The sequence below is a fragment of the Humulus lupulus genome, chromosome 8 (genome assembly GCF_963169125.1).
Source record: "Humulus lupulus chromosome 8, drHumLupu1.1, whole genome shotgun sequence".
Classification (NCBI taxonomy): domain Eukaryota; kingdom Viridiplantae; phylum Streptophyta; class Magnoliopsida; order Rosales; family Cannabaceae; genus Humulus; species Humulus lupulus.
This window is the reverse complement of record NC_084800.1, coordinates 63,529,891-63,552,831: the sequence shown is the minus strand read 5'-3', so window position 1 is coordinate 63,552,831 and position 22,941 is coordinate 63,529,891. Positions and strand designations below refer to the sequence as shown.

At 39.9% G+C, this 22,941-nt stretch overlaps 1 pseudogene; it reads left to right on the top strand.

Moving 5' to 3' along the window:
- LOC133795506 (NADPH HC-toxin reductase 1-like) overlaps window positions 1–22,941 on the top strand; it is a 48,708-nt pseudogene that overhangs the window by 24,549 nt on the left and 1,218 nt on the right.

The following is a 22,941-nucleotide window of genomic DNA, read 5'->3' as shown; positions in this document are numbered from 1 at the left end:
ACACGGGATCCCAAAAGTAATAACGTTTAAAAGACAGTTTACAAAAATTCAGAACAAAAGTACAGCTATTGGCCACTCTAAGGGAAAAACAGACCTTTAGGCTTTTCCCATCCTGTATCACTCCTCGGCCGTGGCAGCGAAACAGCTGACTATGTACATTCAACCCCAAAGCTCTCCAACACAGGACTGGTCCACCTTGCCCTTGCCTTTACCTGCACCACGTAGCACCCGTGAGCCAAGGCCCAGCAAGAAACCAGATAACAGAGCATAACCTTTAAGCAACCAATTTACAATCAACAATCAAACAACTAATAAGCATGGCCACATGCTCAACAATCCACAATAGTTTTATAACCAGGCATTCAACATACCAAGTTCATCAATTAACATTAATAATCAAATCACATATTAATCAGAGTCGACACCCTTAGGTCGCATCCCCCATTTATCCCACTGACTCCTACCCGCTTAAACCGAGCTAAGTGAATATTAAGCTGTCCTCAACTACCAGTGGCCGAGCCGCGCCCTGTGCGCAAATATTGATTTCGACACTCTTAGGTCGTTCATCACATGTCCCATGGCATAATACCATCTATGACATTATACAGATATAGGGATCTCTTAGTCCCATCATTAACACATAATCAGGTGCAGTTTCTTACCTTTGATTCCGCTAACTTGTTCAATGAATTCAACTCTCAAGCACGATCCCGTCCAAGACCTGACATACACCTAATCACAGCCACAAATTAAAACCATCACTAAACTTCAATACCAAAACCTAACCTCGGGACCAATCCCGAGCCCTCGGGAAGCCCTATTTCCACCAAACGGGGTGGTGGAATCAAACCCCGAGCCCCCAGACGAAAACCCTAAAAATATAACCCAAAAACCCACTTCTGGAGACAAGGTAGCGCTACAGCACTTCAAAGAGGGCGCTATAGCGCTACAAGCAGAGCCATAGGCACCAAGAAACCCAAGTCTAGCGCTACAGCGCTAGTCACAGACCAGCAACACCCTGTTTTCCTTCCTTCAATTTTTCTCAAACCAAAACCCCTTGGAACCCTTCCAAACCTCAACTACACACCAAATTGAGTCTACCATCACCTATATCTCAGCCCACACAACCCAATAACACAAGACTTCACCACATGCATCATCAAACTAAGAAAACAAACATTGAACTCAAGAACTCAAGAATTCAACCAGAAACTCAAAACTTCAAAGCCAGAAATGGTTACCTTCAATGGAGAAATTTGCCCTTAGGTTATCACCATGCCCCTCTAGGCTTAAGCTCTTCAATTCCCAAAGCTCAAATTCCTTTAATTTTCATTCAAAGTTCAAAATCAAAATCAATTTCCTCAAAGTTAGAAAGTTCAGACTAAACTCTGAAAATTTTACTTGAATTGAGTATAACCTACATCTGAACCTCTAGCCACCTCAAGGATCATAAACTCAAGTCTTTTCTTAGGCCCTCCCTGAGATTCCAGCTCCAGAAATCCACAAGAGATTGTGAAAAATGGCCAAACCGATAGAGAAAAAGAGTCCCCTATTTTTCCTTCTTTCTTTCCTCCTTCTTTTCTTTTCCTTTAGCTTCTCCTTGTTTCTAAACATTCCACTAAGTCTGATAAGGCTGAAAATAACTTGTCTCATTTGGACCAAATGACCTTACTGCCCTCCCATTAAAATCTAAACCTTAAAACATTCTAAGGGCATTTTGGTCATTTGTTCCCAATTCCCGCTAATTCCTCGAGTGTGTTTAATATTTACCACTTACATCCCGACACTGAACTAATCACTAATTATATTCCTCAATATCAAATACTCTCCAATATACTTCTCGAATTCCCAGAAATACCCCAGGACTCCCACGAGCCGGTTATAAATCCACGCCGAGACTTTCCCGCTAAACCGCTCGCTTCGAGTCACAAGCTACAAATATATCCACATAATAATGTGGTTTCAACATTTTATCACAAATATTTACATTTATTCCCTCAACAGGCCAAAATTACAAATATACTCTTGTACCCTAATCAGGGCCTACATGCATACTAATACACATAGTCATGCATCACATTTATCCAAATAATCATATAAGCAGTTGTAATGCCCCGAATTCTCTGATGAGGTTTAATGGCGGGATTAGTAGGCCGGGAGGGTCATACTTGCTTAATTACGCCATTAAATGATAATATGCATGTTTATGTGAATTATATTATAATATGATGTTATATGCATGCATGTGGGTCCACATTTGAATATTAGGGTGTTTTGATAATTTGGCCCATTAAGGGTATATTTGTATATTTGGGTGCATATTGTGAGTGTTGAATGAGATCCCATTATTATGGAGATATATTCGAGCTATTCGGCATGAGACGGTCCTATATAAAGGATTAGCGGTTTTGTCATAACGGGGTCAATTATTGGGTAATAGGAATATTTATTTGATGATAAATTGGGAGTATTTGAGATCAAGATGGAATTCTGGAAGTTTTGACTATAATGTCCCCGGGGAGGTTTTTGGGACCCCGAGCACTAGGTTTTATTTGAGGTTACTTAAGCTTGAAGTAGCTTGTTAGATGAAACGTACGTTAGAAAACCTCTCGTTCTTCCCCGTTAGCTCATTTTCACCGTTCGAAGTGTTTTCGAAGATATTTTGAGTTCTAGGCTTCAGAATCAAGCGAGGGTCGAGGCATATCGATCCTAGGAAAGATTATAAGCTTCTTGACCGAAGGATTTGACGAGAAACAACCTAATTGAAGGTAATCTAAGTTTAAAGTTTTGAGTTTTTAGAGTTTCTAAGCTTTGAATCTTACTTTGCGAATCGTTGAGTTTTTTGTTCGATTGAACCTTGAGTTTTGATGGTTTTGGACCATTAGGAAGCTTGGGAACTTTGATTTGATGATTTGGGAATGTTTGGGGATGATTTTGGGGGCTTTGGGATGAAGGAGGACGAGTTTGGGCATGTTCTGGGTTGGGCGTCGCGGCCCTGTTCTTGGAGAGCCGCGGGCCTAGATCGAAGAAGCAGGTGGCCAAGTTTGCCTTTGCTGGGCGCCGCAGCCCTTGATGTAGGGCCCTGCAGCCCTTGAGCAGGGTTGAGCCTGTTTGAGTGTTTTGGCCCCGGGAACATGGTTTTAGGCCTCGGGATCATTCCTACTACTTGAATTAGTTTGGATTGATGCCCCGGAGGCTAGATATTGGTTTGGAAACCTATGTTGATCATTTTTATTGATGATATCCTATATTTGGTTATGACTAGGTGACCGCTAAAGGACTAAAGGTTGATCGTTCTCAAGGGTCGTTCTTTTAATCATTCTAGCTCGAATCTGAGGTAAGAAAACTGCACCCTTTGTATGTATGACATGCGTGGATGTTATTGAAGCATGTTGATTGATAAATGTGGACATGGATTGCATATTAAATGCTAGTGAATAATGTTTACTTGTATATGGTACTGACTAGTCAGGGGCACTGACCTAAGAGTCAGAAACGGCATAAGCATCCTAAACGCGGGGCCGAATGAAGATTAGATCTAATCAATATCAGCATTGAATGGCTCTACGGCATTAATTCTGGACCGAACCTAAGGTCGATGAACTTATAAGCGCTTGGCTAGTCTAATACTAGTTACTGAGAGCCAGGGCCAAAGGCCTAGGTGATCGTTTGTCACATGGCTAGGGAACGATGTTCCATAGTTATGACTCTAGAGTCATGAGGAAGGTTATGTTGGTGACTAATCACCATGCACCTATCATGTTTAAGTTAGTGAAAGGTTAACTTATTTTTTAAGCATGGTGACCCTATCGTCACATGGCTAAAGGGAGCTGTACCCACTTTAATGACTTTTGTGACTGTCACCTATCTATTTTGGACTGAGAGTCCTGAATGATTATTATGATCATCGTTGATATTATATCATGCTATATTGTGTTTTCTTGCTGGGTCTTGGCTCATGGGTGCTATGTGGTGCAGGTAAAGGAAAAGAAAAGCTCACCCAGCCTTGAGTAGAGAGCTTAGGTGGTGATGTGTACATATGCGGCCGCTTGACCACCACGGCCAAGGAGTTCTCAGAGGAACTAGGGGGTTTACCTTATTTTTTCCGCTTAGGTCGACGGGGTTGTAAATTTGAAACAGTAATGACCATTTTGTACTGTAAACAACTTGTAAATGTTTTGAATAACTCATGAGTAGTTTATATACTTAATGAAATATATACTTTCCTTTTTATTGGTTTTCCTCCTTAGCCTGTTAATCACACTTAGAGCACGTTTTTAACCAGAGGACTCGGGTAGCGGGTCCAATTTATGGTTCACCGTAACTGTTCTGGGGTAACCAGGGCGTTACAACTTGGTATGGGCATTATGAGTTCCTAGTTATGTCTTTTGGATTGACTAATGCCCCTGCTACTTTTATGGATCTGATGAACAGAGTGTTCAAGGATTATCTAGACCAGTTTGTGATCGTATTTATCGATGATATTCTGGTATATTATCAGTCAGAGTCAGAGCATGAACAACATCTAAGGTTGGTTCTACAGAGACTGAGGGAACATAGACTGTTTGCTAAGTTCAAGAAATGTGAGTTCTGGTTATCTCAAGTATCCTTTCTTGAGCATATTGTCAGTAAGGAGAGGATTAAGGTAGATCCAGCAATGATCGAAGCGGTCAGAGATTGGCCAAGGCCAAAGAATGCTTCTGAAGTTAAAAGTCTCCTTGGATTAGCAGGTTATTATAGGCGTTTCGTGGAAGGGTTCTCGAAGATAGCTACTGCATTGACAGAACTGACACGCAAGAGCCAGAGATTTGTGTGGTCAGATAAATGTGAGAACAGCTTCCAAGAACTGAAGCAGAGATTGATTACAGCTCCGATTCTGAGTCTTCCAACAGACCAGGAGAAGTTTATGATTTACTGTGATGCTTCTCATCAGGGTTTGGGTTGTGTTTTGATGCAATCAGAGAAGGTAATTGCCTATGCTTCTCGTCAGCTGAAGGAGTATGAAAAGAGATATCCTACTCATGATTTAGAGTTAGCAGCTGTGGTCTTTGCTTTGAAGATATGGAGACACTATCTCTACGGAGAGAAGTGTGAGATTTATACAGACTACAAGAGCCTGAAATACTTCTTCACCCAGAAAGATCTTAGTATGAGGCAAAGGCATTGGCTGGAGTTAGTGAAAGATTATGACTGTGAGACTATGTATCATCCAGGAAAAGCCAACGTGGTAGCTGATGCTTTAAGCCGGAAAGGTCCGGGACAGATTTATAGTATGAGGCTGATAGCCAGAGAGTTAGTGGATGATATGACCAAAGCTGGTATAGAGTTGCTGGTGAGCCAGTTGGCTAATATTACGCTACATTCTACGTTGTTAGAGAGACTTAAGGAGGGTCAGCTGAGTGATCCACAGCTGATCAAGATCAGAGAGGATGTTCTGGCTAGAGCATCCAGGGATTATACAGTGTCTGAGATAGGCTTATTGAGGTATAAAGGGTGGATATGTGTTCTGTTAGACACTGCGTTGAGGCGAGAGATTTTGGATGAATCTCATACTACACCTTACCCTTTGCATCCAGGCACCACGAAGATGTATCTGGATGTGAGATCGTTGTATTGGTGGCCAGGGATGAAGAGAGATGTAGTGGAGTATGTGGCTAAGTGCTTGACTTGTCAACAGGTCAAGGCTAAGCATCAGAGGCCGGCAGGGTTATTGCAGCCTCTAGATATCCCAGAGTGGAAGTGGGAAGACATCACAATGGATTTTGTGGTGGGCTTACCCAGGACTGTTGGTCAGCATGATTCTATTTAGGTGATAGTGGATCACTACACCAAGTCAGCTCACTTCTTGGCAGTGAGGACTACTTATACAGTTGACCAGTATGCAGATCTCTATGTGGGAGAGATCGTGCGCCTCCATGGAGCGCCTAGGTCGATCGTGTCAGATCGGGACCCTACTTTTACTTTCAAGTTCTGGGGAAGTTTGCAGAAGGCCATGGGCAATCTGAGAGGACGATCTAGATATTAGAAGACATGCTGAGAGCATGTGTGCTGGACTTTGGTGGATCCTGGAGTAAGTATCTGCCTTTGATAAAGCTCTCCTATAATAACAGTTATCAGTCTACCATTGAAGTTGCACCTTATGAGATGTTGTATGGTAGGAAATGTAGATCTCCCATTCATTGGGATGAGACAGGTGAAATGAGATACTTAGGTCCTGAGGCAGTGCAGAGGACCAGTGAGGCCATTGAGAAGATTAGAGCTCGGATGCTCGCTTCTAAGAGTAGACAGAAGAGCTATGCAGATCCAAGCGTAGGAACGTGGAGTTCCAAGTGGGGGACTATGTCTTCCTTAGAGTCTCGCCATGGAAAGGGGTGAGAAGGTTTGGGAAGAAAGGCAAGCTGAGTCCCAGATTCGTAGGTCCATTTGAGATCCTAGAGAGGATTGGTCAGGTGGCTTATAGACTGGCTTTGCCTCCGACGTTGTCTGTTGTGCATAATGTGTTTCATGTTTCAGCTCTTCGGGGGTATGTATCTGATGTGAGCCATATCTTGAGTTATGAAGATCTGGAGCTTGAGCCAGATCTCTCCTTTGAGGAGCAGCCAGTTCAAATACTTGACAGAAAAGAAAAGGTCCTCAGGAATAAGATGATACCTTTGGCTAAGGTATTGTGGAGGAACAGCAAGGTCGAGGAAGCGACCTGGGAGCTGGAATCAGATATGCAGAGTCAGTATCCCGAGCTGTTCAGGTAAATTTTGAGGACGAAATTTCTATAAGGAGGTGATAATTGTAATGCCCCGAATTCTCCGATGAGGTTTAATGGCGGGATTAGTAGGCCGGGAGGGCCATACTTGCTTAATTACGCCATTAAATGATAATATGCATGTTTTTGTGAATTATATTATAATATGATGTTATATGCATGCATGTGGGTCCACATCATTTCTAACGTTATTGACCTTTTGTCGTTTAACAGTCCTAGAATTAGCTGTCTTAAACAACTCATTATTTATAACATATGGTTCGTCTAGTTGCAATAGGTATAGCCTGTTTTTCATACATCCACCCCACAATTCACATCCATTTAAAGAAATAGGATTTTATTACTTGTGAAAGTAACTACAAATTGTTGTTGATGTAATAAAAAAAACTTAAATTAAAATTTCCATTGAAAATCGGAATAAAATAAACATTGTCTTAAAACAATATATTTATTTCCAAAATTCATTCAAGCTTATCCTTTTGCCTTGTTTGATACGAACAACCCTTGATGGATACCAAGCCGTGGCTTTTTATCCTTCATGGCTTTCCCAATGCTAAAAGTGTAAAAAAGGTACATACATGTGTTAGTAGATTGTGATTCAGCGATCCAAATTCGAAGTATCATCCTCTAAAATCACATGCATCCAAGACAAATTTAATTATTTTGGGTTCCATATGCCTTGAGTTCCGGGCAATCTTGTTCCAATTCCCAGTCTCCTTGCAATTGGAAACACTACCATTTTTGTGTACTTATAATCAGGCCTTGCTCCAAGATACTTTGCAGCATTTGATGCCTTGCCAGTTGACTTCTTGTTCTTTTTGTATGAATTTCTTTCTCTCTTGCTCTTCGAAGAAGAAGCTCAAAGCAGCTTCTCCTTGAGCTTGTTTAGTATTATTAGTATTCTTTCATTTGCTCGAACTACCATCAACAATCCTCTTTGAAGGATTCGGTGATCGTTGCATGGGAAAAATAGGAATATCTTTGATTATCACGAACTCGATGTTGTCTAAAATCAACACCATGTTGATGTTGGACAAACATTTCGTGAGGTTCTCACCCTAGAGTAACATTTTAGAGATCAGAGAGAGTATGAGGTGGGAAGCCTAGAGCTTCTATTATCAACTAAGTAGAAATCAACGCATTGCTTGACAAACATTTATTCATTAAATATTTTAGAAATAGCATAACATACAAAATGTTTTGAGATAAGCAAAATACTAAAACACTTATCTTCTATTTCTTAGGTACTTTAGCTAGCCATGAACCCATGTGTCCTGGTAGGCGAGAGTCACAAATATTCACGTAGTTAAATAGAGAAACATCTCAATTAATAAAACGTCATAGACTTTTATTAACTACCTATTCCATCCGATCAAAGTAACAGAAACTCATGTGTCCCGGTAGGCGAGAGTCACAAATATTTCTTACTTTATGAGTTTGACCCACGGTTTCGATTATTATAGACTTAATTCCTATAGTCACCGTAGGGATGAGTCTATAGAAAGTCCATCTATAACCATCTATCCTAAGAAATTTAACCATGTTAAGAAGTCCAGTGAACACCTTCCGTAGGGAGACGAAATCAAAGCGTCATGAGGCCCCACTGAACTCTAACCTTGTTAAATCAATGGTGGAGATCGAATTGAAAAATTTTAAAACTCATTATTAAATATTTTAGTATTTTATTCTTTTTGAAAAAATATCAACTTAGGTTTTCCAAATTATCAAAATAATCAATAAACCAACTAAGGTTCGCCAAATTATTAAAATAATCAACAAACCATAGTTTATAATTTTTCCATTAATTCTAAAATTACCATTGAAAATTAATCAAAAAATTAGAATTAATATGTTTCTAATCAATTATTAGGTCCAACTAAAAAGAATAACCTAATACAATTAAGTCCAACTTAGGTAAATGGGCCTTAACAATTCGAGCTTGCATGGAGGAGAGCTGGGTTCAGTATGTCGGACCCACTACTAAGGCTCCCTAACTTCCACACAAAGCCCAAAAAGACAGGAATTTGAACCTTTGTTTTATTAATTGTTATTCAATTGATTAGGCCCAATCTAGTAATGCAAAGCAAATGGGCCTTCACAAGTGGAACCACCCACAAGAGAGGAATTTAAACTTTACATGTTCAATTGGGCCCAAATAAAACCTAACATTTTATGAAAGTTTTATTTGAGTTTTCCCACATTTTTTTTAAACGCAAAAAATGGGCCATCATTATACTTATATTTAAAGCTCAAATGCAAAAAATAACTTAATAATGATGCTTGATATGTTAATAATTGGATGGGTCTAACATGTTATTCTATAAGCATGTATTATTAAATTATGCAAATATACCACAACAATACACTATTTTGTAAAATACCATAATTAATTAACATAGAATTCATCGGACAAAATTCAATATAATTAATTAAACAAGTTACAAAATATTAAATTAATTAAAATAGAATTTATCAAACAAAATTCAATTTCAAATAATTAATTTAACCATGTTAAGTTGTTAGGAATGATAAGATATTTTATTTTTAAATATTTTAACAAATTTTAAAATATCAAAATATCTTTTAACCAAATTTAAAATATCTAGTATTATCTGATAACCAATTATAAATATTTTAAACAATAAAAATATATTGAAAAATCAGATAACTAATTTTAATATTTTATTTATAACAAAATAAAAAAAATATCTTAAAATATCATGATTATCAACAAATTCAAAATATTTTAAAAAGAAAAAATATCTATAAAATTATCAGATAATCAATTTTAAATATTTTAAACCTAACCGCACAAAATATCCAATTTTAAAAAAAAATAAATTTTTTTTTTTTTTTTTGCGAAAAAATGTCGCGCGCGGGTTCCGGCACCGACGCCGTTCGGACGTCCGTACGGATCCGTACGGCCGGGTCCCCGCCGCGCGATGTGGCGTGCTGCCCCTTTGGCACACCCACATGGGGCCATTTTGTAATGAGCATGCCTTGGTGCATGATCATTAGTCAAGTCTTGCACCAAGCAACCTCATGGGATAGGGTAGTGGCAGTTTTGTAATATTGCATATGTCTCCCAGACAAAAATCATATATGTTCCTGGGAAGACTTTACTTCCCTAGAAGGCTCCTTAGGGGGAGGTGACCTGGTGACTTAGGGAAGCACCATGGCCATCAGCAGATAGGGGCCAAAGCTGTGTACTCCCTTGCCCTATCAAGGCTATATATTAATGAAATAACATTTATCCATACTTGCCCCTGTGTATTTCCTTGTTGCTTATGTGTTACTTGTTTGTTACCTTCGTTGGGCCTTTGTGTGCCACTTGCCTTGTTGTGTGCTTTGTGTTGTGTGGACGTTCCTAGGAATGACTTGCTTTGTGCTTGCTCATACTTCGTTATTGCCCGTTGCATGTCCGAGATGTGTATGTGGCTAACCGCTGAGTCTGTTTGCCTGTAGGTGTGTGTTGTAGGCTGACTTGCTAGCTTGAAGAGTCTGCAAGTGCCGCACGTTCCGTCTAGTTGGAATCCCCAAATAGCCGGCCCGTGACAGTTGGTATCAGAGCCAAGTTAGAAAGTGCTTGGCAAAAACACACTATGGTGAGCAACACTCAGAGGATCGAAGCTCTTGAGAAGCGAGTAGGGGAACTAGATGGCCTAGACGAGAGGGTCAGGGATCTTTCCTCTGCAAGTCAGGACTCGGGTTCGTCTGATGCAAACAATCGCATAGCTGCGTTGGAGAAGGAGAATGATGTTCTTCTATCCAGAATTATCGCGTTGGAGAAAAGAAACACTCCAACAAGTACTTCTGTTTCCCCTCGGTGGGAAGAGCGCATCGCGGCAGTGGAGCGCATGCTAAAGGAACAAGAAGTTTCAATAAATGACACGACGGAAGATTGCAGGGAGGCAGTCGGTGTGCTCAGAGAAGAAATGGCTGAGCTATCTGCCAAGGTAAACCTGACCATGCGAGCGGTTGGGAATGCCCCTGCAACAGGGCTGATAGGTATGGAATATGGCTGAGCCAAAGTACCCGAGCCGAGGCCCTATAATGGGGCCAGAGACGCAAAGGATTTGGAGAATTTCCTCTTTGACATGGAACATTACTTTAGAGTCGTGCGGGCCGATTCGGAAGATGGAAAGGTCGCCATGGCTACCATGTATTTTTCGGGGGATGCCAAAGTGTGGTGGAGGACCAAATATGATGATATAGAGAATGGCAGGTGTACCATCACATCTTGGGCGGACCTGAAGAGGGAATTAAAGACGCAGTTTCTGCCATAAAATGTAGCTTACATAGCTCGTCGCCAGTTACGAGAGCTTAAACAAGTCGGGACAGTCCGAGAGTATGTAAAGAGATTTTCGGGACTGATGCTCGATATTAAAGACATGTCCGAAGTGGACAGGCTCTTCTGCTTCCTCGAGGGATTGAAACCATGGGCCAAGCAAGAACTTCAAAGACAGCGTGTGACTGATCTAGCCACCGCTCAAGCTGCTGCCGAACGCTTAACAGACTACACTCCGGAGAGTAGCCTGCCGAAAAGGGCTACCCCTCCAGCCAGCTCAAGTAGCACCGGGAGTAAGAAGTCTGGGAAGTCCTGGCAGGGTAAGAGTGGGGGAGAGAAGAGGACAGCTGAGTCCAATTCTTCCAGTGGGATAGATGCTGCTGTAGGGAAGAAGCCGCTAGCTTGTTGGATTTGCAAAGGCCCACACAAGTCGGCAGTTTGCCAATTCCGGGGCAAGATAAATGCCCTCATTGGCCAAGAACAACAGGGTGAAGGAGAAGAGGAAGAAGAAGAGTACGCGCACATGGGCGCTGTCCGCCTGTTGAACGCTCTCAAGAAGCATGGCGAGAAAGGGAAGAAGACCCTGGGGAAAGGGCTAATGTTCGTGGATGCCGCTATCAATGGCAAGCCTGCCAAAAGCGTGATGATTGATACTGGCGCCACCCACAACTTCATCTCTGAACTCGAAGCAAAGCGACTGGGACTAAAGCTGGAGAAAGATGCAGGCCGCATGAAGGCGGTCAACTCCAAAGCCTTGGCCACATCTGGCGTGGCTAGAGGGGTAAAAGTGAAGATCGACACGTGGGAAGGGCAGACTGATTTGGTGGTCGTCCATATGGACGACTTCGATGTAGTTTTGGGAATGGACTTTCTAACCGAGAAAGGTGCCATTCCAATTCCTGCCACTGGAAGCTTACTCATAATGGGAGAGACTCCTTCAATGGTACCTGCAAAGGTGAAGCCACCCCTGCTGTGAAGCTTCTATCAGCTTTACAGTTCAAGAAGGGTGTGAGGAAGCAGGAGCCGACTTATGTGGCTGTACCCACCGTGTTCGAAGAAGTAGTGGAAGAAATTGTTCCACTAGAAATTACGAGGGTCTTGAAGGTGTATGGGGATGTGATGCCAGATAAACTCCCCAAAGCCTTGCCACCAAAGAGGGGGTTGATCACCAGATAGAGCTGGTGCCTGGAGCGAAACCTCCAACAAAAGCGCCATACAGAATGGCACCCCCTGAGCTAGAAGAATTGAGGAAGCAATTAAAAGAGCTATTGGAGGCAGGCTTCATCAGACCGTCGAAGGCGCCATATGGCGCACCGGTGCTATTCCAGAAGAAGCACGATGGGAGCTTGAGACTGTGCATCGACTATAGGGCTCTCAATAAGGTGACAGTTCGCAACACATACCCCATTCCTCTAATCACTGATTTGTTCGACCAGCTAAGTGGAGCCAAATACTTCACAAAGTTGGACTTGAGATCGGGCTATTATCAGGTGCGGATTGCAGATGGGGATGAACCAAAAACTACGTGTGTTACTCGATACGGAGCATTTGAGTTTCGAGTAATGCCGTTTGGGTTGACAAACGCACCTGCTACCTTCTGCACACTAATGAACCAAGTATTCCACGAGTATCTAGATAAGTTCGTGGTGGTGTACTTGGATGACATCGTGGTTTATAGCGCCTCAATTGAAGAACATCAAGAACACTTGGCTCAAGTGTTTCAGAAGTTGAGAGAGAACCAGCTATATGTGAAGCGAGAGAAATGCGCGTTCGCATAGGAGAGCATCAAGTTCTTAGGCCACGTGGTGGAACGTGGCCGTATTCGTATGGATCTGGAGAAGGTGAGGGCAATCCAGGAATGGAAAGCCCCCACAAACATGAAAGAACTCCGCTCCTTCTTGGGCCTAGCCAACTACTATAGACGATTTGTGGATGGCTACTCAAGAAGGGCGACACCCTTGACCGAGCTTCTGAAAAAGGGTGTGATTTGGGCGTGGACTGACAAATGTGCTGAAGCGTTCAGAAGTTTGAAAGAAGCCATGATGAAGGATCCTGTTCTTGCCTTGCCAACTATTAGCAAGCCCTTCGAAGTACAGACAGATGCATCAGATTATGCCCTAGGAGGGGTACTAGTACAAGAGGACCACCCGGTCGCATACGAAAGTCGCAAGCTGTCTGAAGCTGAGAGGAGGTATACTGCCCAGGAGAAGGAGCTCATCGCAGTTATACATTGCTTGCGAGTGTGGAGGCATTACTTGCTGGGGTCAAAGTTCATAGTGAAGACGGATAATGCAGCTGTGAGTCATTTCCTTACTCAGCCGAAGCTGACCCCTAAGCAGGCTCGATGGCAGGAGTTTGTGGCGGAATTCGACTTCCGTTTTGAGCACAGGGCAGGACGCTTAAACCAGGCAGCTGACGCCTTGAGTCGCAAAGCGGAGTTGGCGACTTTAAAGATCATGGCTAGCTTGTCGGCTAGCGTGGTGAACAATCCACTTAAGGAACGCATTAAAGAAAACCTGGAGAAAGACCCAGTTGTCAGGACCATCCTGAAGCTCATCAAAGAAGGCAAGACTCGCCAGTTCTGGGTGGAGGATGACCTTCTGTGGGCTAAAGGGGGGCGCTTGTATGTTCCAAAAGCTGGAGATTTGCGAAGGACATTACTAAGCGAGTGTCATGACACTCTGTGGGCAGGTCATCCAGGGTGGCAGAGAACCCATGCCCTTTTGAAGCAGGGATACTACTGGCCACAAATGCGGGACGATGTAGTGGAGTACACCAAGACCTGTCTGGTCTGCCAGCAAGACAAGGTCGATAGGAACAAGACACCTGGGTTGTTGGAGCCCTTGCGAGTCCCAAGCCGACCATGGGAGAGCGTGTCGCTTGACTTTATCACCAGTCTTCCGAAGACAGGAGATTTAAGTGCGATCTTGGTGGTCGTGGATAGATTCTCGAAGTATGCAACATTCATCCCAGTGTCGAAGTACTGTTTGGCAGAAGAGACAGCCAGACAATTTTTCAAACATATTGTCAAATATTGGGGAGTGCCCCAGAACATAGTCAGTGACCGAGATGGAAGATTCACGGGGACGTTTTGGTCCGAATTATTCAATCTCTTGGGGTCACAACTGAATATTTCCTCGAGCTACCATCCGCAGACAGATGGGCAGACAGAAAGATTCAATGGGATGTTGGAAGAGTATTTGCGCCACTTTGTCAATGCCAATCAGAAGAATTGGCCGCAACTACTCGATGTAGCTCAATTTTGTTTCAACTCTCAAAAGAGTTCTTCGTCGAATAAGAGCCCTTTTGAAGTTGTTAATGGACAGCAACCACTGTTACCCCACACAGTGGACGAATATCGCGGTCGAAACCCGCGAGCCTTTCACTTCACCAAAGACTGGAAGAAGACAACAGAGATTGCCCGAGCTTATCTAGAGAAAGCCTCAAGAAGAATGAAGAAGTGGGCAGATCAGAAGTGCAGACCACTGGAGTTCAAAGCAGGTGACTTAGTGTTAATCAAGCTGCGGCCCGAACAGTTGAGATTCCGAGGGGACAAAGACATCAGACTCGTCCGCAAGTACGAGGGTCCAGTCTCAGTCATCTCAAAAGTTGGCCTAACTTCATACAAAGTCGACCTACCCGCTTGGATGAAGATACACCTGGTCCTTCACGTCAGCAACTTGAAGTCGTATCATGAAGATCCAGCCAATCCAGAGCGCAACCAGTCAACCAGAGGAGGAGTCAGTGTTCAGCCAAGGAGCAAGTGTCAACCTGTAGAAATCCTGGCGGAAAGAACGGTCACCACTGACCGTAAAAAGCATAAGGAATATATGGTAAAATGGAAGGGGCTCGCTGATGACGAAATCAGCTGGGAAAGGGCGGAAGACTTGAAGAAGCTCACGCAGAAGATTGAAGATCTACAAGCTACTTCGTCGAGGGCGCCGAAAGATTAAGTGGGGGAGAGTGTGGCGTGCTGCCCCTTTGGCACACCCACATGGGGCCATTTTGTAATGAGCATGCCTTGGTGCTTGATCATTAGTCAAGTCTTGCACCAAGCAACCTCATGGGATAGGGTAGTGGCAGTTTTGTAATATTGCATATGTCTCCCAGACAAAAATCATATATGTTCCTGGGAAGACTTTATTTCCCTAGAAGGCTCCTTAGGGGGAGGTGACCTGGTGACTTAGGGAAGCACCATGGCCATCAGCAGATAGGGGCCAAAGCTGTGTACTCCCTTGCCCTATCAAGGCTATATATTAATGAAATAACATTTATCCATACTTGCCCCTGTGTATTTCCTTGTTGCTTATGTGTTACTTGTTTGTTACCTTCGTTGGGCCTTTGTGTGCCACTTGCCTTGTTGTGTGCTTTGTGTTGTGTGGACGTTCCTAGGAATGACTTGCTTTGTGCTTGCTCATACTTCGTTATTGCCCGTTGCATGTCCAAGATGTGTATGTGGCTAACCGCTGAGTCTGTTTGCCTGTAGGTGTGTGTTGTAGGCTGACTTGCTAGCTTGAAGAGTCTGCAAGTGCCGCACGTTCCGTCTAGTTGGAATCCCCAAATAGCCGGCCCGTGACATGCGGCTCCATGCGTGCCCAGCACACACATTGCAAAAATCAGTCCAAAAAAAAATCTGTGCAGTTTTTAAATCCATAACAAGCCAAAACACAACCAAATTATTGCTAAATTTACATAAGAAAACATACATACATACACCAATAACATGTACCATCCAATTAACACCTAACATATCAATCAATTTCATACATGTTCATTCATGAAAATAAACTAGCAACCTGTGGCTCTGATACCAATTGTAGGAAAAACTAATTGCAGGATCTTTATTTATTTTCATGCAATTTACATATTATCAACACAAACATGCAAATTCCTAGAACATGCTCCTATGAAATTGATACAAATACAAAGTAAAGTAAAAACTTACATTACGCAGCGGAACTGGAACAACTCCATCCTTCAATCTCTCTAACCCTTGATTCCATTCTGTAGCAGAGTATTATCAAGAGATTGAACAAGATCAGCAACACAGTCTTCCTCACCAAGCCTTTGATCAAACTAGAACTAGTGTGGGCTGGCTCTCAACACATGAGATAGAGATCTAGAAAAGAAGAAGAGATTATGGCTAAGAAAGGATTAGAGTGTCTAGGTTTTCACTTACCCAAATCAACTGAGACTGACTTGCTGCTAAAAACCCTAGATATCATATTCCTTATATAGGCAACTTAATGGGATTTATTTAAATTTCAATTAATTAAAAATAATAAACAAAACTAAAAGCCTTGGGCTGCCATAAATGAACTTGGACCCAATCTCTTTATTTTGAATTTAAATCCCAACTGAGCCTAAATTCAAAACCTTTTATTTATTTATTTTTTAATTAATTAATTAAATCCTTATTCAAATTAGCTAATTATAATTTGAAACTTGATTTAATATTATTTATTTATATTGATACCAATTTATCAATATTAATAAATTTACCCAAATATTCTCTTTTATTCTCTAAATCTCATATCTCTGTAAATTTTCCAAAATTGACCTAGTCAACTTTAAAAATCCTAATTGATAATTAAATCAATTAATTGAGACATTCTAGATGATTTACTCAAAGCTGATGCGGGGACCATGGATCCATGAAATCAAGCTCCAACAAGTTACCGTGAATTTATTTACGAATAATTTCACTACCTTATTAATTCCTCGTGACTCCACTATAGACTCGGAATTGAACTCTTGAATTCATAGAACGTATTTTCAAAACCATAAATACGTTATCCATTGTTATAACCATTACAATCAGTCAATCCTCTATCGATGACTTACTAACGAGCTGGGTGCAAATTACCGTTTTACCCCTCATCAGTATTTTATCCTTAACTCCCACTAAGTTCCTTATAAATGATATTTCCGTGAACTTAATCACAGAAATGAGATCTCAATCATTTAACCTTTTGAACAAAGCAATTAAGGAAATCATCTTTTCACTTCTCATACAGAAGTTATAGATTTCGTATCTATGAATAATACTCCCACTCAATTACACTAATAAATCTCCAAGATGTAAGTATGGGCTAGACCGTAGGGTAAGCTGGTAACGAACAAGTCAAAAGATTTAAATAATATAATTAGCAGAATATTATCACTCAGAATTAAGATCGGCTTAATATATGGTCAACGTTGTGACATTGATTAGATTTGATAACAACGATACTTATTTATCAATCAATAATCAATATCGGTCCTAGTCCGATGTAACTAAATACATCCGATCTTATCTACTTGGTCGATGCCTTGGACAAGACATCACACCCTGAATGTGTAAGTAGATCATATCGTAGATTGCCTAATCAGTGAAAATCCAATGCACTGATCTAATCTTAGGACTCGTTCTTTTGAACATATAATTACAACTATAATCCACTGTGACCTAGTCATTATAATTGTAACTATTCATATGTTCGGGATTTTATAAATGTTTGTATTATTTCAATAATCATGTAATAAAACAAGCAAGCAACACGGTTGTCAAACTAAATGATTTCTACTACTTTTATTGATAATATGAAAACATGCTACATGTCCGACATGGTTTTATAAGGGCATAAAACCCAACAGTTTACTCCATTCAAACTTAGCTAAAAATGTGTAATTTCGTGTTTAAATATTCAGCGTGTGCCGATATATCGCAGCTATAGGGGGCGATATGTCGCAGCACGTAGATACGGAAAACACGAAACGATGCACGGTCGCCTCGGGCATACTGGCCCAGGCGATATATCGCCTACAGGGGGCGATATATCGCCTCCTTCAGCATGGATTCAAACTCTTTTGAATTCATTTCCTTTCAGCCATTCAAACTCCTTCAACAGTCCAGCATCTTTTGAACGAGTCTTCAGCCTCTGCTGAACGATTATTCAAATGATTTTCACCTAAAAAGCCATTATCTTTATTCAAGTAAAATCAAGATATTTTCATTCCCAAACTCTATAAATAGGACCTAGTACCCAGCCATTATTCACCATTTGCTCTAAGTTCAGAAGCTGCTAGTGTTAAGTGAGTGTGAGAGTGTAAACACCTGGTTTGGGGAAAAACTATAAGCTTAAACATCATAAGCTTATCAAACACTTTGGGAAGTGAGTTCTATAGTATTTCGGTGGAGGTTAGATTGATCTTGCAAATCTTTGAGGTAACCAAAACTCTAGTTTCTTTCTGTATTATGTTTCCTTTCTCTTAGTCTTCTACTCAATTTCTTAACCTCATTCTTATTTTGGTTAGGGAATCCAAGTTCTTAAGCACTTAAGTTGTGGTAAGCATATTTTCTTTTAATGGTTTAGTCTTCCTATTCTCTTTCATTTAATCTCCTTTCTTTATACTCACTCTTGTTCATTATGGTTTTAGGAGTGTTCCAAAAAGTCCCAACTCAGTCCATTTTATCCCGGTAACTTTGGTAAGGAAAATAGGCTAGAATCTATATGTTTATGTTTATGCTATTTTATGTGTTATGTTTTCATATGTTGTGAATATGTTATTGATGTGTATGTTGTAGGCTTGGGCATATGCCCTATTTGACTAACAAGACCCCAAAAAGATTGTGGGCATAAGCCTATTTAGCTGGTAGGACCCCACTAATCTCATGGGCATAAGCTTGTTTAGTCTATGGGACCCCAAGTAATAATGGCCATTATAATAAGTGAATTATGTGTTATGATATGTCTTTACGTTATTATGAAATTATGTTTATGTTTATGACTATGTGTTAGATTTTTCCTTGTTGGGCATTAGGCTCATTCCTTTCTGTTTATGTGCAGGAAATAAGCTTTAGTGGTGGAAAGATTCGTGACGCTTGGAGGATGTGTATCGATGGTGAATGGAGTCAAGGGGCCGAGCGTTATTCGATTCGAGGATGTAGTCTCCTTTTAAATTTTTATGATTTTATGTGTATTTTCCGCAACAAATATGTAATGTCTTTTATTTTTAAATCATCTTTTGTTTTAAAAAAAAACAATGGGATCCCATAATCCTTCTTAGTATTCTGTTTGTTTGTAAATAACTCTCATTTTGCAAGTTACTCAATAAATTATGGTATTTTCGTAAAAATGTAAGTTTTATGTATAGTTTCGTTAATGGTCCAAATAGTCTAGAGTAGTGGGTCGTTACACCTTGCTCCTGATGTGGCTGGGGGTCGCGGCTCAAGCTTCTAGGGCCACGACTCTTGGGTGTTTTTGAGGCTGTTTGAGTGTTTTGAGCTCGAGAACTTCGTTTTAGTCCTCAAGATCGTTCCTACTACCCGGATTAGTGGGGATTGATGTGCCGGAGGCTAGATCTTGGTTCGAGAACCTTTTTTATTCATTTTATTGATGGTGTCCCATATTTGGTTATGACTATGTGACCGCTAAAGGCTTAAATGTTGATCGTTCTCAAGGGTCGTTCTTATATTAACTCTCACTCGAATCAGAGGTAAGAAAACTGCACCCCATATGTGACATGCATGGCTATTCATGAGGCATGTTGAATGTATAAATGTGGACATGGATTGATTATTGAATGTTTAGCAAATCTTGCTCACTTGTGCATGATATTGACTAATTAGTCAGAATTGGCAAAGGTGTCAGTATCAACTGTGAAGTTGTGACTCATTAGTCAAGTTCGGCAGTGGTAATGGGTGCTGGTCACACAGTGTTGATTCATAAGTCAAGAACGGCCTTAGCGTGTTCAACGCAAGCCAATAAAGATTAGATCTAATTGACATCTGCATTACATGACTCAGAAGAGCGTTAATGTCGGACCGACCTCAAGTTCGATGAAAAGTAAAAGCGCTTATGTGGCTTACCCATCAGTCACTCATCTGTTTAAGCTAGTGACTTACCCAGCAGTCACTCATCTGTTTAAGCTAGTGACTTACCCAGCAGTCACTCATCTGTTTAAGCTAGTGACTTGCTTGTCAGTCACTCATTATGGTTTATCAGAACCTCAAGTGATATGAACTCATATGTTCAGAGCTATAAGCTCTGTATGATTATAATAATAATAATAATCATTTGTTAATATTTATATGCATTACCGTGTTTTCTTGCTGGGCTTTAGCTCATGGGTGCTATGTGGTGCATGTAAAGGGAAAGAAAAGCTCACCCAGCCTTGAGTGGAGAGCTTAGGTGGTGTTGTGTATATATGCAGCCGCTTGACCACCACGGCCAAGGAGTTCTTAGAGGAACTAGCGGGTTTACCCGATTTTTGCCGCTTAGGTCGGTGAGTTGTAAATTTGAAACTATAATGACCATTTTGAGTTGTAAATAGTTTGTAAATGTTTTGATGGGCCCATGAACAGTTTTATGTATTAAATAAAATATATCATTTCATTTTGATTGGTTTTCCACCTTAGCCTGTTAATAATACCTAGAAACACTTTTTTAACCAAAGAACTCGGGTAGCGAGTTAAATCTCCGGTTCACCGTTCACCGTAACTGTTCTAGGGTAACCAGGGCGTTACAGAGAGAGTTAGTGAGAGTTTTTGTAAGAGAGAAAACAAATCATATCCAGAGAGTCTTGAGAAGAAGGATTACCTTGTCGTCCTTCTGTGACTGGGAATCCAAGATAAATCCTTGTAATTGTGTGTTTATCAATGGAAATATGAGCTCACCATCTGAGGAGCAGCTCAACGAGGACGTAGCCCAATATTGGGTGAACCTCGATAAAATTTCTGGTGTTTTCTTTGCCTTGATTCCCTTTTAAACATTTCTGTTTTGCTGTAAATATGAGTTTTTCAGGGTGATTTCTATAGGTTGGGTTCGATAGGGCTAAGGGGTCTTTCAGTTTTTCTGTCTGCTAGGGTTTTGATGTATTGAAAAAGGAGATCAATTTTGTTTCTGAATACTTTTGAGATATTTGTTTCATTTCAATACTGTGTTGTATTGAGTTTGTTTGACTTTCAGTCAAACTGGTAGGGAAAGGTCTTTTATGACCTTGTAAATTCTGGTATGCTGTTTTGTTAGTGTCGGGACTGAAAAGTAATTTTCCTACACTAAGTAATTCTCTAGGTTCTTTATTCACAAAACAGTAAAAGAAAAGTGAATCTTCTATTCGAGAAAAAAAACATATAGTTAATGCAATAACAAAAATTTTAAAAAAAAAAAGAAAAAGAAAAATCAGTCAAAATAAAGAGAGTGATCACTATACATAAGATCAAGATTGTCCACGTCACCAAAATTAATTTATCTAATCAACAAAATGTAACAAACTTAACAAGTAGATACAGATCGACAAAACAATTGTAGAAAATATGTACACAAGTTTATGGAATCGTAAACAAATAATAATAATAATAAAAGTAAAGTTCATTTCCACAAAAACTGATTATTAATTACCAATTAATTTTAACTTTAGTTCTATCTAGTAAACAAATATTAGGGTTGAAAATTCAGATAATAAAATAATAAACAAATAGCAATTACAATTGCAATTGCAATTATAACGACATTTATTGAATGGAAACGTAGGGTGTTTTATTTCATTAACTATCCATTTTATTATGTTATTAATCTAACTTTTACTATTATTTTTCTTATTCTGATAGCGGGTTTACTAAAACGATTTTTATTCTTTTTCAAGATATAAGATTTAAATCTATATGTAAACTTTCTACATCTACGTGATAAATTCTAACATATAACAGGCATTAAGAACAAAACCCATAAAAACTACACAAATCGTACAGGTATTCTCATCCAATTTATAATTTATGTCTATACAACTATAACATATTTATTTATCAATTCTCAAATGTTGAATTAAAATAATGAATCATGCAATAGATGACCATTCAATTACAAACATTAAACATAAATTAAATAGATCATAATAAAGAAGAACAAATCATAAAAATAATGGCATTAACTAATAGTAGAGTATCAAAAACTACACTAAAACCTTAGACAAAATATTTAATTAATGTTTGAAATAAAAACAAGCATTGAATTCATAGAAAAATGCATAAAGAAAAGGGCTAACAAGCAAATTAGCCCACAAATCAGATATTATTTAGATAAAGGTCTCTCTTTAAAAAATAATCAATAAATGACATATTCCAACAAATTAATACAGTGAAATTCCATATGTGTCATTCACTCTTTACCGAAAAAAATAGAGGAAAGTAGATTGAGATTCAATTGCTGACGACCACAGAATGAAACAGTCTACTTCTCTCTCTCCTTCTCGTTGTTTTTTATTTTTTGCTGAGAAATTTTTTGATAATATCACTCTCATTCACGTTTTTTTGCTGAGAAATGTGATAGAAATGATAAAGTAGGAGTAATTTAGTAAATTGATGATCTAAAAGGTCATTTTTCTACAATTTTTAAAATAGGGATATTGGGCTTCAAATGCACTTAATTTGGGCAATTTGTTATAAATTCTCTAAAGAAAAAGAAAAGGCCCAAATTCAATGCAACTCTCAAACTTCCAAACTCTCTAATACGATTCTCTCCGTCTTTTATAACCATCCAAACTTCCACTCAGGGTCGGCCTTGCAACGACATATCACCTACAAGCTGCGACATTTCGTCTCCTTTCTGTTTCATTTGTTTTAATTTCTCTCAATGATTATGAATTAATCTTAAAGTTGCACATCTATAATAACACATCAAACCCCCATAAAAACTTGAGGAAAACATACCAAATCAAAGTAAAAGAACTAATTACGAGTACATGAAATTCTCACTCATCAATGGACACCATTTGTTCATAGGAGCCAATTAATACTGTCATAACAACACTTACAATATCAATTCTACTATTTATTTTTCGGCTTTACAATTCTAAACGATTGACAACTTGTCTGTTTTTATTCTTGAATTAATTCGGTTGGTTGAATTATTTT